The sequence below is a fragment of the Elephas maximus genome, chromosome 3 (genome assembly GCF_024166365.1).
Source record: "Elephas maximus indicus isolate mEleMax1 chromosome 3, mEleMax1 primary haplotype, whole genome shotgun sequence".
In the NCBI taxonomy this organism is placed as follows: domain Eukaryota; kingdom Metazoa; phylum Chordata; class Mammalia; order Proboscidea; family Elephantidae; genus Elephas; species Elephas maximus.
The window spans coordinates 9,036,377-9,048,697 of record NC_064821.1 but is presented as its reverse complement, the minus strand read 5'-3'; the positions used below and the strand labels follow the sequence as shown (position 1 = coordinate 9,048,697).

Below are 12,321 nucleotides of genomic sequence, written 5' to 3'. Positions count from 1 at the left end.
TTCATTTTTTTTTTGCAGATGGATATCATAGGGTCACTATGAGTCGGAATTGACTCAACGGCACTGGGTTTGTTTTTTTGTTTGTTGTTTTTTAATCCAGTTATGCCAGCGCCATTTGTTAAAAACTGTCTTTTCCCCATTTAACTGCTTTGGGGCCTTTGTCAGATATCAACTGCTCATATGTGAATGGATTTATGTCTGGATTCTCAATTCTGTCCCATTGGTCTGTGTATCTGTTGTTGTACCAGTAGCAGGCTGTTTTGACTACTGTGGCGGTATAATAGGTTCTAAAATCAGGTAAAGTAAGGCCTCCCACTTTGTTCTTCTTTTTCAGTAATGCCTTATTTATCCAGGGACTCTTTCCCTTCCATATGAAGTTTGGTGATTTGTTTCTCCATCTCATTAAAGAATGTCCTTGGGATTTTGATTGGAATTGCATTAAATGTATAGATCACTTTTGGTAGAATAGACATTGTTATAATGTTAAGTCTTCCTATCCACGAGCAAGGTATGTTCTTCCACTTATGTAAGTCTCTTTTGTTTTCCTGCAGAAGTGTACTGTAGTTTTCTTTGAATAAGTCTTTTACATCCCTGGTAAGATTTATTCCTAAGTATTTTATCTTCTTGGGGGCTACTGTAAATGGCATTGATTTGGTGATTTCCTTCTCAATGTTCTTTTTGTTGGTGTAGAGGAATCCAATTGATTTTTGTATGTTTATCTTGGATTCCAATACTCTGCTGAACTCTTCTATTAGTTTCAGTAGTTTTCTTGAGGATTCTTTAGGGTTTTCTGTGTATTTCTGTATTAATATCATGTCATCTGCAAATAGAGACACTTTTACTTCTTTTTTCCAATTTGGATGCCCTTTATTTCTTTATCTAGCCTAATTGCTCTGGCTAGGACCTCCAGCACAATGTTGAATAAGAGTGGTGATAAGGGGCATCCTTGTCTGGTTCCTGTTCTCAAGGGGAATGCTTTCAGACTCTCCATTTAGGATGATGCTGGCTGTTGGCTTTGTATAAATGCCCTTTATTATGCTGAGGTGTTTTCCTTCGATTCCTATTTTGCTGAGAGTTTTTATCATGAATGGGTGTTGAACTTTGTCAAATGCCTTTTCTGCATCGATTAATAAAATCATGTGGTTCTTGTCTTTTGTTTTATTTATATGATGGATTACATTAATTGTTTTTCTAATGTTGAACCATCCCGGCATACCTGGTATGAATACTGCTTGGTCATGGTGAATTACTTTTTTGATATGTCCTTGAATTCTATTGGCTAGAATTTTGTTGAGGATTTTCCATCTAAGTTCATAAGGAATGTAGGTCTGTAATTTTCTTTTTTGTGTGGTTTTGGTATCAGGGATATGCTGGCTTCATTGAATGCGTTTGGGAATATTCTGTCCTTTTCTATGTTCTGAAATACCCTTAGTAGTAGTGGTGTTAACTCTTCTCTGAAAGTTTCGTAGAACTCTGCAGTGAATCCATCGAGGCCAGGGCTTTTTTTTTTGGGAGTTTTTTGATTACCTTTTCAATCTTTTTTTATGGGTCTATTTAGTTGTTCTACCTCTGTGTTAGTTTAGGTAGGTAGTGTGTTTCCAGGAATTCATCCATTTCTTCTAGGTTTTCAAATTTGTTAGAGTACAACCTTTCATAGTAATCTGATATGATTCTTTTAATTTCAGTTGGGTCTGTTGTAATATCACCCATCTCATTTCTTATTTGGGTTATTTGCTTCCCCTTCTGTTTTTCTTTTGTCAGTTTGGCCAATGGCTTATCAATTTTGCTAAGTTTTTCAAAGAACCAGCTTTTGGTCTCATTAACTCTTTCAATTGTTTTTCTGTTTTCTATTTCATTTAGTTCTGCTCTCATTTTTATTATTTCCTTTCTTCTAGTGCCCGAAGTTTTCTTTTGTTGCTCTCTTTCTATTTGTTCAAGTTGTAGGGATAATTCTTTGATTTTGGCCCTTCTTTTTGTATGTGTGCATTTATTGATATAAATTGACCTCTGAGCACTGCTTTTGCTATGTCCCAAAGGTTCTCATAGGAAGTGTTTTCATTGTCATTGGATTCTATGAATTTCTTTATTCCATCCTTAATGTTTTCTACAACCCAGTCTTTTTTGAGCAGAAAATTGTTCAGTTTGAACAATTGGAAATTGTTCAGTTTCCAAGTGTTTGACTTCTTTTCCCTGCTTTTTCTGTTCTTGATTTCTACTTTTTTGGCCTTATGGTCAGAGAAGATGCTTTGTAATATTTCTATGTTTTGGATTCTGCTAAGGCTTGCTTTATGACCTAATATGTGGTCTATTCTAGAGAATGTTCCATGCACTAGAAAAGAAAGTATACTTGGCTACTGTTGGGTGGAGTGTTCTGTATATGTCTATAACATCGACTTGGTTGATTGTGGCATTTAGATCTTCCCTGTCTTTATTGAGCTTGTTTCTGGATGTCCTCCTGTCCTTCACCGAAAGTGGTCTGTTGAAGTCTCCTACTATAGTTGTGGAGCTGTCTCACTTTTCCATGCTGTTAGAGTTTGTTTTATGTATCTTGCAGCCCTGTCATTGGGTTCCTAAATATTTAATATGGTTATATCCTCCTGGTATATTGTCCCTTCAATCATTATATAGTGTCCTTCCTTATCCTTTGTGGTGAATTTTAAAGTCTATTTTTTCAGAAATTAATATTGCCACTCCTGCTCTTTTTTGATTGTTGTTTGCTTGATATATTTTTTCCATCCTTTTTGTTTTAGTTTGTTTGTGTCTCTAAGCCTAAGGTGTTTCTCTTGTTGGCAGCATATAGACAGATCGTGTTTTTTAATCCATTTTATCCATTCTGCCCCTCTCTGTCTCTTTATCGGTGCATTTAGTCCATTAACATTCAGCGTAATTATGGACAGGTATGAGTTTAGTGTTGTTATTTTGATGTCTGTTTTTGCGTGTTGTTGACAGTTTCTTTTTCCCACTTAATTTATTGTCTTTTCCTCTTCTTTGTTGTTGTTGATTTTGTTTCTGCAGAGTCTCTATTTTTTTCTTGTATTTTATTTTGATGAGTAGGATAATTAGTCTCCTTTGTGGTTACCTTAATATTTACCCCTATTTTTCTAAGTTTAAACCTAACTTTTATTTCTTTATATTGCCTTGTCTTCCTCTCCATAGGAAAGATCTATGACTACATTTCTCAGTCCCCCTTTATTGTTTTAATGTTGTCTTCTTTTACATAATGACATCGCTGTTTCCCTGTTTTGAGCATATTTTAATCTTGATTTATTTTTGTGATTTCCCTTTCTGGGTTAACATCTGATTGCTCTGTCCAGTGTTCTAGTCTTGGGTTGATACCTGATATTATTGATTTTCTAACCAAAGAACTCCCTTTAGTATTTCTTGTAGTTTGGGTTTGGTTTTTGCAAATTCCCTAAACTTCTGTTTATCTGGAAATCTCCTAATTTCACCTTCACATTTGAGAGAGAGTTTTGCTGGATATATGATTCTTGGCTGGCAATTTTTTTCCTTCGATGCTTTACATAAGTCATCCCATTGCCTTCTTGCCTGCATGGTTTCTGCCGAGTAGTCCAAGTTTATCCTTACTGACTGTCCTTTGTAGGTGACTTTTTGTTTATCCCTAGCTGCTCTTAAAATTCTCTCTTTATCTTTGGTTTTGGCAAGTTTGATTATAATATGTCTTGGTGACTTTCTTTGAAAATCTACCTTATGTGGAGTTCAATGAGCATCTTGGATTGATATGTTCTCATCTTTCACAATATCAGGGAAGTTTTCTGCCAACAAATCTTCAACAATTTGCTCTGTATTTTCTGTTATCCCTCCCTGTTCTGGTACTCCAGTCACTCGTAGGTTATTTTTCTTGATAAGAGTCTCACATGATTCTTCAGGTTTCTAATTTTTTTTAATTCTTCTATTTGATTTTTCTTCAAATATATTGGTGCCAAGTGCTTTATCTTCAAGGTCACCAATTCTGCCTTCCACTTGCTCGATTTTGCTTCTCTGACTTTCTATTGAGTTGTCTAATTCTGTAATTTTATTGTTAATCTTCTGAATTTCTGCTTGCTTTCTCTCTATGGATTCTTACAGCTTATTAAATTTTTCATTATGTTCTTTTTTTTAAAATAATTTTTACTGTGCTTTAAGTGATTCATTATGTTCTTGAATAACCTTTTTAATTTCTTCAACTGTTTTATCTGTGTGTTCCTTGGCTTGTTCTGCATATTGCCTGATCTCCTTCCTGATGTCTTGAAGAGTTCTGTACATTAGTCTTTCGTATTCTGCCTCTGGTAATTCCAGGAAGGCACTTTCATCTAGAAGATCCCTTGATTCTTTGTTTTGAGAGCTTGTTGAATCGATCATGGTCTGTTTCTTTATGTGGTTTGATATTGACTGTTGTCTCCGAGCCATTTATAAGTTATTGTATTAGTTTATTTTGCTTGCTTACCGTATCGTAGTTTCTTGCTTTGTGTTGTTTTGATATGCCCAAATGGGTTGCTTGAGTGAGCTAGCTTGATTATTTTTGCCTTTGGAGCTCTGATGTCCTGTCACCAGATGCCTAGAGCTGTTATCAGGTATATGAGCTTATGAGTCCATTCGCTTTTCTTGTGTGAATTCAGCTCAGGTGTCCAGGTAGGTGGTCATCAAGTGTGTGGTACAGGCCCTGTCCTACAGTCTTAGAGGGGCAGGGGTGTTTGGTGTAGGTACCGGTATCTGGTTGCAGCAGGGGGTCATGCTCTGAACAAGGCAGGGGGCTGAGAATCATTCCCCGAGTGTCTCTGTGGAAAGCACGTCCCTGTTCCCCAAAGTGTACAGGTGGGTGGGTTCTGCAGATGGACCACGGGCACCCAAAGCTTTTGGCTGTATGGACTGGGAAGTACCAGTTATCCTTGGACCCCTGTCACAGGTGGCTGGGTGACCTGAGTGGAGCCACCAGTCCTTAGGCCCCTGATGTGGGTAGGTGAGGACCCATTTAATAGGCAAAGTGGTGTCAAATATCAAACACCCACCTCTCCACCACACAGCTTAAACAGTTGCAGTCTGCCAGCAAGGGTCTATTCTTCAAAAGGAGGCCCACACAGGTCCATGCAGCGGGGGAAGGTATTCAAAGTCCACAGGCCATTTATGCCTGGACAGGAGCTGCTTCTGTCCTGAGCTCCCCAGTTTAGTGGAGCTGGCAAATTATCTTCTCCCCCTGTTGTGAATTTATCCCTTCTCCAAGTCCAGGAGGATGGCTCAGGGAGCTCAGCAGAACCTATCTCAAGCCCAGGGAAATCAACAGCCACTGAAGCCAGCTTGGGGGCAGGGGGTGGGTAAAATATATGCAAGTACTTAGCTTTTGCCGAGAGCGCCATTATCCTCTGGTTCCAGAGGCGTGAGTAGGCTGTGTGGCTGGCTGCTTCTCCCTGAGGAAACTGCGGCCGAACGCTACTACCAGCCTGCGGCTGCCGCTCCCAGAAATGGTGCCTGAGGGATCCCGGCGATCCAGGGCCAGTAACTCTTCTCCGCTTCTGAACCGTCTCTCTCTACCCCTGCTGCTCAGTCTGTTTTCTAAATTTGCCTTTGATGTTCAGGACTCCTAGTTTGTCATAAATATAATCATTTCACTTGATCTTTCGGGTCTTTGTTGTAAGAGAGATCGGCGGAAGTATCTGGCTATTCCACCAACTTGGCCCCACCTCTCCTATATTTTTACAATAAAAAATTAAAATTAATTAAAAAAGAAATACCACACAAGCCAAATATGCCATTTCCAATTTTCTAGCAGCCACGTTAAAAAGAATAAGAAGATACAGGTGAGACTTTAGGCGTATTTCACCCTGGGGCAAAGTTCCTCTTTATCTGTGAACCTGTGAAATCTAGATTACAAGTTATCTCTTTTTAAAGTATAATGATGGAACGGGCACAAGGTAGATATTTCCATTACAAATGGGAGAAACTAGAGGGAAAGAAGGGATAACTGGCAGAAAGGAAGTCCAGAAGAACAATTTACATTAGCTCTCAAGGCTTGAAAATAATCCTCTGTTCTCTGAGACCATCTAAGCAATGCCCCTGTCCTCTAGACTCTGGGTGTAGGCCGCACCCTCCGGATTCTGGGTGGCAAACCCTTGGTCCTGGACTTCTGCTCTGACTTCCAGGCCTTATGCTCCCTCAGCTTTGCTCGGCCCCATTTTCCTAGTCCAGGTGAGTGGTGGCCCCACTCTCTTGGCCTGGCAGGTCCTGTTCTTCTGTCCCTTGGCCATGATAGCCCCTCCCCCTCAGATTTGAGCAGTGGCCCCATGCTCCTGGCATACTTAGTGGCAGCCCCACACTCAGGAACTGAGTTGGCAAGATCGTATTCTTTGAAACCTTGTAGACTGTGGCCCCACCTTTTGAGATCCAGAAGACCATGCCCCCACCCTTTTAAACTGAGAAAGCCCTGCTTGCCTTGCTCCTTCCAACAGTTCTGCTGATCTCCGAGCTGCTCCAGGGATGGTCCTTTTCTTTTCTTGGAGGACAAGAGATGTAGCTCCTTTGGCCTGTTTCCTGCCTGTAGAATTCCAAAAGGCAGACAGAGTTCTTTCCTTTCATTCTTTCTCTGTCCCTTTGAGTCTAAGCTGATGGGTTTTCTGCTGTGGTAGTTGGTTAGATCCATCAGTCACAGGCTTAATCTCTTTAACAAAAGATTGTGTAGCCATATCCTTGGTGAACATTCTAGGACATGTGTCCTTAGTTTGTACAACAGAATTTTCCAAATTTTTCTCTATTCATTTGCACAGTTCATTTTTTGTTCATCTCTTTCCTCTTGTATTTTACTATAAGTGGCATGGTACAGTGGTTAAAGCGATTGACTGCTAACTGAAAGGCTGGTGATTTGAAACCACCAGCAGCTCCGAGGAGAAAGATGTGGCAGTCCACTTCCGTAGAGATTTACAGCCTTGAAAACCCTATGGGGTTGCTATGAGTTGGAATTGACAGCAGAGGAGGTTTTGGCTTTGGGCAAGGAGAAACTACTCGGCCTCCCTTTAAGATCTTGCTTAGAAATCTCATCTTCTAGATATCCAAGTTCATCACTTACAAGTTCTACTGTCACCAAACATTTGAATAATGCAGATGAGCTCTTTTCACTGTATAAAAATACCCTTCTTTCATTGTCCAATCACATGGTCATCATTTTTTTTAAAGCCTCATCAGAAGCACATTTAATGTCCACATTTATACCAACATTCTGTTGCTGGTGCCATATGTGTTCTCTAAGATGATAGAGACTTTCTCTATACCCTCCTCACTTCCTTCTGAGGCTTCACCAGCATTGCCTTTGACGCCCATAATTCTACCAAGAGCCTCTTCAAGGCAATCTAGGCTTTTACTATTAAAAGGCACCTTAAAACTCTTCCAGCCTCTACCCATTATGCAATTCCAATACCACTTCCACATTTTAGGTATCTGTTAGAGCAGCACCCCACTCCTGGTGCCAAATTCTGTCTTAGTTATCTAGTTCTGCTATAACAGAAATACCACAAATGGGTGGCTTTCACAAACATAAACTTATTTTCTCAAAGTTTAGGAGGCTAGAAGTTTGAATTCAGGACACTGGCTCTAATAGAAGGCTTTTCTGTTTCTGTTGGCTCTGGGGAAAGGTCTTCGTCTCCTCACCTTGTTTCCTGGTTCCTTGGAGATTTCCATGTGGCTTGGCATCAATCGTCCCCAGTCTCTGCTCACTCACTTACTTGATTAATCCCTTTTACATCTCTTGATGGACTCAAGATAATCCTGCTCATTAACATAACAAAGACAACCCATTCCCAAATGGGATTATAACCATAAGCATTGAGGTTAGGGTTTACAACACATATTTGGGGGGGGGGGACAAAATTCAATCAATAAAACTATATGTAACAGAACATTTGTCAATTCAACATTTTTTAATTTATTTATTATGCTTTTATATATAGAGAGAGAGAGAGCCCTGGTGGCGCAGTGGCTAAGAGCTTGGCTGTTAACCAAAAAGCAAGCAGTTCAAGTCCACCAGGTGCTCCTTGGAAACCCTAAAGGACAGTTCTACTCTGTCCTATAGGGTCAATATAAGTCAGAATCGACTCAGTGGCAACTGGCCAATTCAACATTTTCTTACAAGTACAATTCCATGACACTGATTACATTCTTCATGTTATACAACCATTACGGCTATCCATTCCCAAATTATTCCACCACTATTAACAGAAACTCAGTGCTTTCTAAGCAATGACACCCCCTTTCTGCCTCTTCCAGCCCCTAATATTATTTCTGTTTAATATAAATTCACAATTGAATAGCATTTTAAGTGCTTAATAGCTACTTGGGCTAGTGGTTCCCACCTTGAACAGTTCAGGGTTATTGTTGCTGGGTGCCCTCGAGTGGATTCCAAGTCATGACACCCCCATATGCTGGAGCAGAACTTCCCCATAGGGTTTTCTAGGCTATAATCTTTACGGGAGCAGGTGGCCAGGTTTTTATTCTGTGCAGCTGCTGAGTGGGTTCAAACTCCCAACCTTTTTGTTAGCATCCGAGCACTTAACCATTGTGCCACCAGGGCTCCTTAGTGCAGGCTTAGACTAAAATAGGGTTGCCATAAGTCAGAATCAACTTGAGGGCAAGGAATGTGGCTAAAAGGAGCCCCTGTGGCACACCAGTTAAGCACTTGGCTGTGAACTGAAAGGTCAGTTCGGTTCACCAGCCTCTCAGTAGAAGAAAGTTCTATCCTGTCCTACAGCGCCACTACAATCAGAATGCACTCAATGGCAATGGGTTTGTCTTGGTTTTTATTTATCTTGTAAACTATTTTGTATCAGACCAAGGTATTTTTTAGTATGAAGTTAAGGAAGCTTGAGCCTCCACAAACCTGGTGCTGTGGAGTTGATTTCAACTCGTGGTACCCCCACGTGATACAGAATAGAACTGCTCTATAGAGTTTTCTCGGCTGCAATCTTTATGGAAGTAGATCATCAGACCTGTCTTCCGAGGCACTGCTGGGGGATTCAAACCTCCCACCCTTCAGTTAGCATCTGTCATAAACTGTTTGTTCAACTCAAACCCTCTAGCTTAAAGCTCCAGGGCCCCCTAAAGAAGGATTTGCTTTCAGACCTAATTCTGGATTTATAATAGCGTTTATTCTTAGAGGGCCTCCCAGTTGAAGAAGTGTCAGGTTCTGGAAAACTCTGTGGATCTGTGCTCCTAGAGTGGCGTCGTTCATTCTTCACAGCTGCGTAGTACTCCACTGTAGGCACTTTAACCGACTCCCCCACTGATGGGCAGGTAGCTGGACACCCTCGTATGCACGTGTGGGCATTTGGGCAAACCCCTTGGCCTGAGGGTCAGTGCGTTCGCCGTCGTGACTGATTATTGCCCGTCTGCCTCACTTAAAGATTTAAAAAAAGACAGATGCCATGGAGTCAGCTCCGACTCATGGCAGCCCCAAATGGTCACAGTAGAACTCTGCTCCATAGGGTTTTCCACACCAGAATTTTTGGATGTAGATTACCAGGCCTTTCTTCCAAGGCACCTCTGGTGGATTCGAACCTCCGAACTTTCATCTGCAACAGTCAGGGACTCCTTCGAATGAACAACTGAGTGAATATTAAGTAAAGATTAAGCTTGAAGACCTAAGGCCTTCCTTCCCCTCCCCCCCCAAAATGAGCCAGGCTCTCTTCTCACCTCCACACCTTTGCACTGGCTGTTCCCTCTGCCATGAATCCTCCTACTTGACCTGACAAACTTACAACAGCCAAGGATAGAAAGGTCAGCTCCACGGGGCTTAGAGCGTCTATAACCGGCTCAGTCTTCTCTCCAGACTAGGAGGGAGTGTGAGGGTGCTGGCGGTGGGCGGGGTCAGGGTAGGACTTGAGAGCCCTTGGCGCCTGTCCCATCTTCCCCAGTGACCCCTAGTGGCCAGGAGAATGTGGACTCTGAGACCAGATCACCTTTCTCAAACCCCAGCTCTGCTGTTTTCTTGCTGGCAGTCACTTGGTCTCAGTTTTCTCATCTGGAAAATAGGAATAATAATGGTTAAGCACTCAGCTGCTAGCTATCAGGTTGGTGGTTCAAACTCACCCAGCAGCTCCACGGAAGAAAGACCTGTCAATCTGCTTCTGTAAAGACTGTTGTTAGGTGCTGTCTAATGGATGCTGACACATAGTGACCCCATGCGACAGAGGAGAACAGCTCCATAGGACTTCCCAGGCTGTAATCTTCATGGGAGCAGATCACCAGGTCTTTCTCCAGCAGAACCACTCGGTATATTTGAACCACAAACCTTTTAGTTAACAGCCGACCACTTAACCATTTGCACCAGGAGGGCTCCTTCCAAGGGAAGCCTATGGGGCAGTTCTACTCTGTCACATGGCATCGCTATGAGTCAAAAAACCCAGTGGCACCTAACAACGATCTCAGGAGTCATGGATTATCTTTGGCGAATCCTAATCTACCCTTCGAGGTGTGGGTTGCTATTTTTGTTATCGATGATGCCTTCTCTGCTCTCCCTTCCTCCCAGCTTCTCTGACCCATGGTTCCCATCGGCTGGGCCAAGGTACAATATCCCTGGCCCCGCTGTCTCTTTGGGCTGCTGTTCCAGCTGCTTTTGACTCTATGCCTCTTCTCTTACCTGTGCATGGCTCCAGGCAAGCCCTGGACCATGGAACCCCTGGCCAAATCTGCCAATTAAGTCCTGCCAGTTGACCCCCAGCCGCCCACCCCTGGTCGTCCTGCTGTGGACGTGGCCTTTCAGAGTCCCTGTGCATCTGTCCCAATGCTCCAGGCTGCGGCCCGGCACGGCCGACTGCCAGCTGACCACCAACCGCAGGGTGTACCAGCAGGCAGATGCGGTCATTGTGCATCACTGGGACATCATGTCCAGACCTTGGGCGCAGCTCCCACCCTCCCCACGGCCACCGGGCCAGTGCTGGGTCTGGTTCAACTTGGAGCCACCCTCCATTCTCAAAGAGCACTAGATGGCTACTTCAACCTGACCATGTCCTACTGCAGCGACTCGGACATCTTCACACCCTACGGCTGGCTCGAGCTGTGGCCTGGCCAGCCTGCCGAAGCGCAGGCCCACCTCTCAGCCAAGACCAAGCTGGTGGCCTGGGTGGTGTCCAACTGGCAACCAAACTTGGTCCGGGTGAGGTACTACCAGCAGCTGCAGCCCCACCTGAAAGTGGACGTGTACAGGCGCTCCCACCAGCAGCTGCCCTCTGCCACCATGATGGAGGTGCTGGCCCAGTACAAATTCTACCTGACTTTCGAGAACTCCGTGCACCCCGATTACATCACGGAGAAACTGTGGAAGAAGGCACTCCAGGCCTGGGCCTTGCTGGTGGTCCTGGGCCCCAGCAGAAGAAACTACGAGCACTTCCTGCCACCTGATGCCTTCATCCATGTGGACGACTTCCCAAGCCCCCAGGCCCTGGCCCAGCACTTGCAGGCACTGGACAAGGACCAGGCCAGCTACCTGAGATACTTCCACTGGCGGGAGACACTGAGGCCCTGCTCCATCAGCTTGGCCCTGGCCTACTGCAAGGCCTGCTGGCGGCTGCAACAGGACTCCAGGTACCAGATGGTGCCCAGCAGAGCCTCCTGGTTCACATTAGCCACGGCCTGGGGCCTGGGCTGTTGGGGACCTCACCTGCAGGGACTTCACTGGCCAGGAGGAATCTCACTTCCTGGGGACCTCACCTGCTGGGACCTCACCTGCCAGGAGGAACCTCAGCTTCTGGGGACCTCACCTGCCAGGGTATCACTTTCCAGGGACCTCATCTGCTGGGGACTGTACCCACCAAGGCACTCACCCTCTGGGGAAGCAGATCCCTGGGAGGGGCGAGTGGTGCTCCAGTAGCCATGGTTCTGGCTGGTCTTCCTGTGATTGTCATTGCTGTGTTCACTGCCTGTGTGGTCGGAGTCACAACATTGTCCCCACTGTCCAGCTGGGGATGCTGTGAAGAACACTGCTGTGTCCCCTTTTCTAGAGCATGCTACTCACCCAGGGCGAGACTGCACCCCAGGACACGGGCCATGCCCGTATTTTGGTTGTCACAGCTGGAGGCAGGGGTGCTGCAGGCACCTGGTGGGTGGAGGCCAGGAATGCTGCTCAGCACCCCACAGTGCCCAGGACAGCCCTGCCCCAGAGAAGGATCTGGCCCCAAATGTCAGGAGGTGGGGAACCCTGTCGGAGACCGCCTAGGGCTCTCAGGGTCAGGGGCTGGCAGGTGTTCAAAGCTCCATGGGGGTCTCTCCTCCAGCTGGCACCCAAGGGTGTCTGGCAGGTTGGGGAGACCACCGTGGGTGTGGGGCCAGGGTGTCTGGGGGGCAGGG

General features: G+C 44.5%; 2 protein-coding genes and 2 pseudogenes across 3 annotated transcripts in view; 2 read left to right on the top strand and 2 right to left on the bottom strand.

Annotated features, from left to right (window-relative positions):
- Positions 1 to 12,321, top strand: part of LOC126071986 (3-galactosyl-N-acetylglucosaminide 4-alpha-L-fucosyltransferase FUT3-like) — an 86,042-nt gene that overhangs the window by 46,626 nt on the left and 27,095 nt on the right. The window lies entirely within an intron of this gene.
- The window catches only part of NRTN (neurturin), a 64,656-nt gene continuing 61,976 nt past the window's right edge, over positions 9,642 to 12,321 (bottom strand). The window contains exon 5 of one of the 2 annotated variants that reach the window (XM_049876548.1): positions 9,642 to 9,721. The gene's annotated coding sequence lies outside the window, so the exon portion shown is untranslated. Of the gene's footprint in view, positions 9,722 to 9,924; positions 9,998 to 12,321 lie in introns of those variants that run through there. The other variant, XM_049876549.1, reaches the window with a different exon arrangement.
- The window catches only part of LOC126074005 (neurturin-like), a 35,459-nt pseudogene continuing 33,066 nt past the window's right edge, over positions 9,929 to 12,321 (bottom strand).
- LOC126074006 (3-galactosyl-N-acetylglucosaminide 4-alpha-L-fucosyltransferase FUT3-like) lies at positions 10,517 to 11,845 on the top strand (annotated as a pseudogene).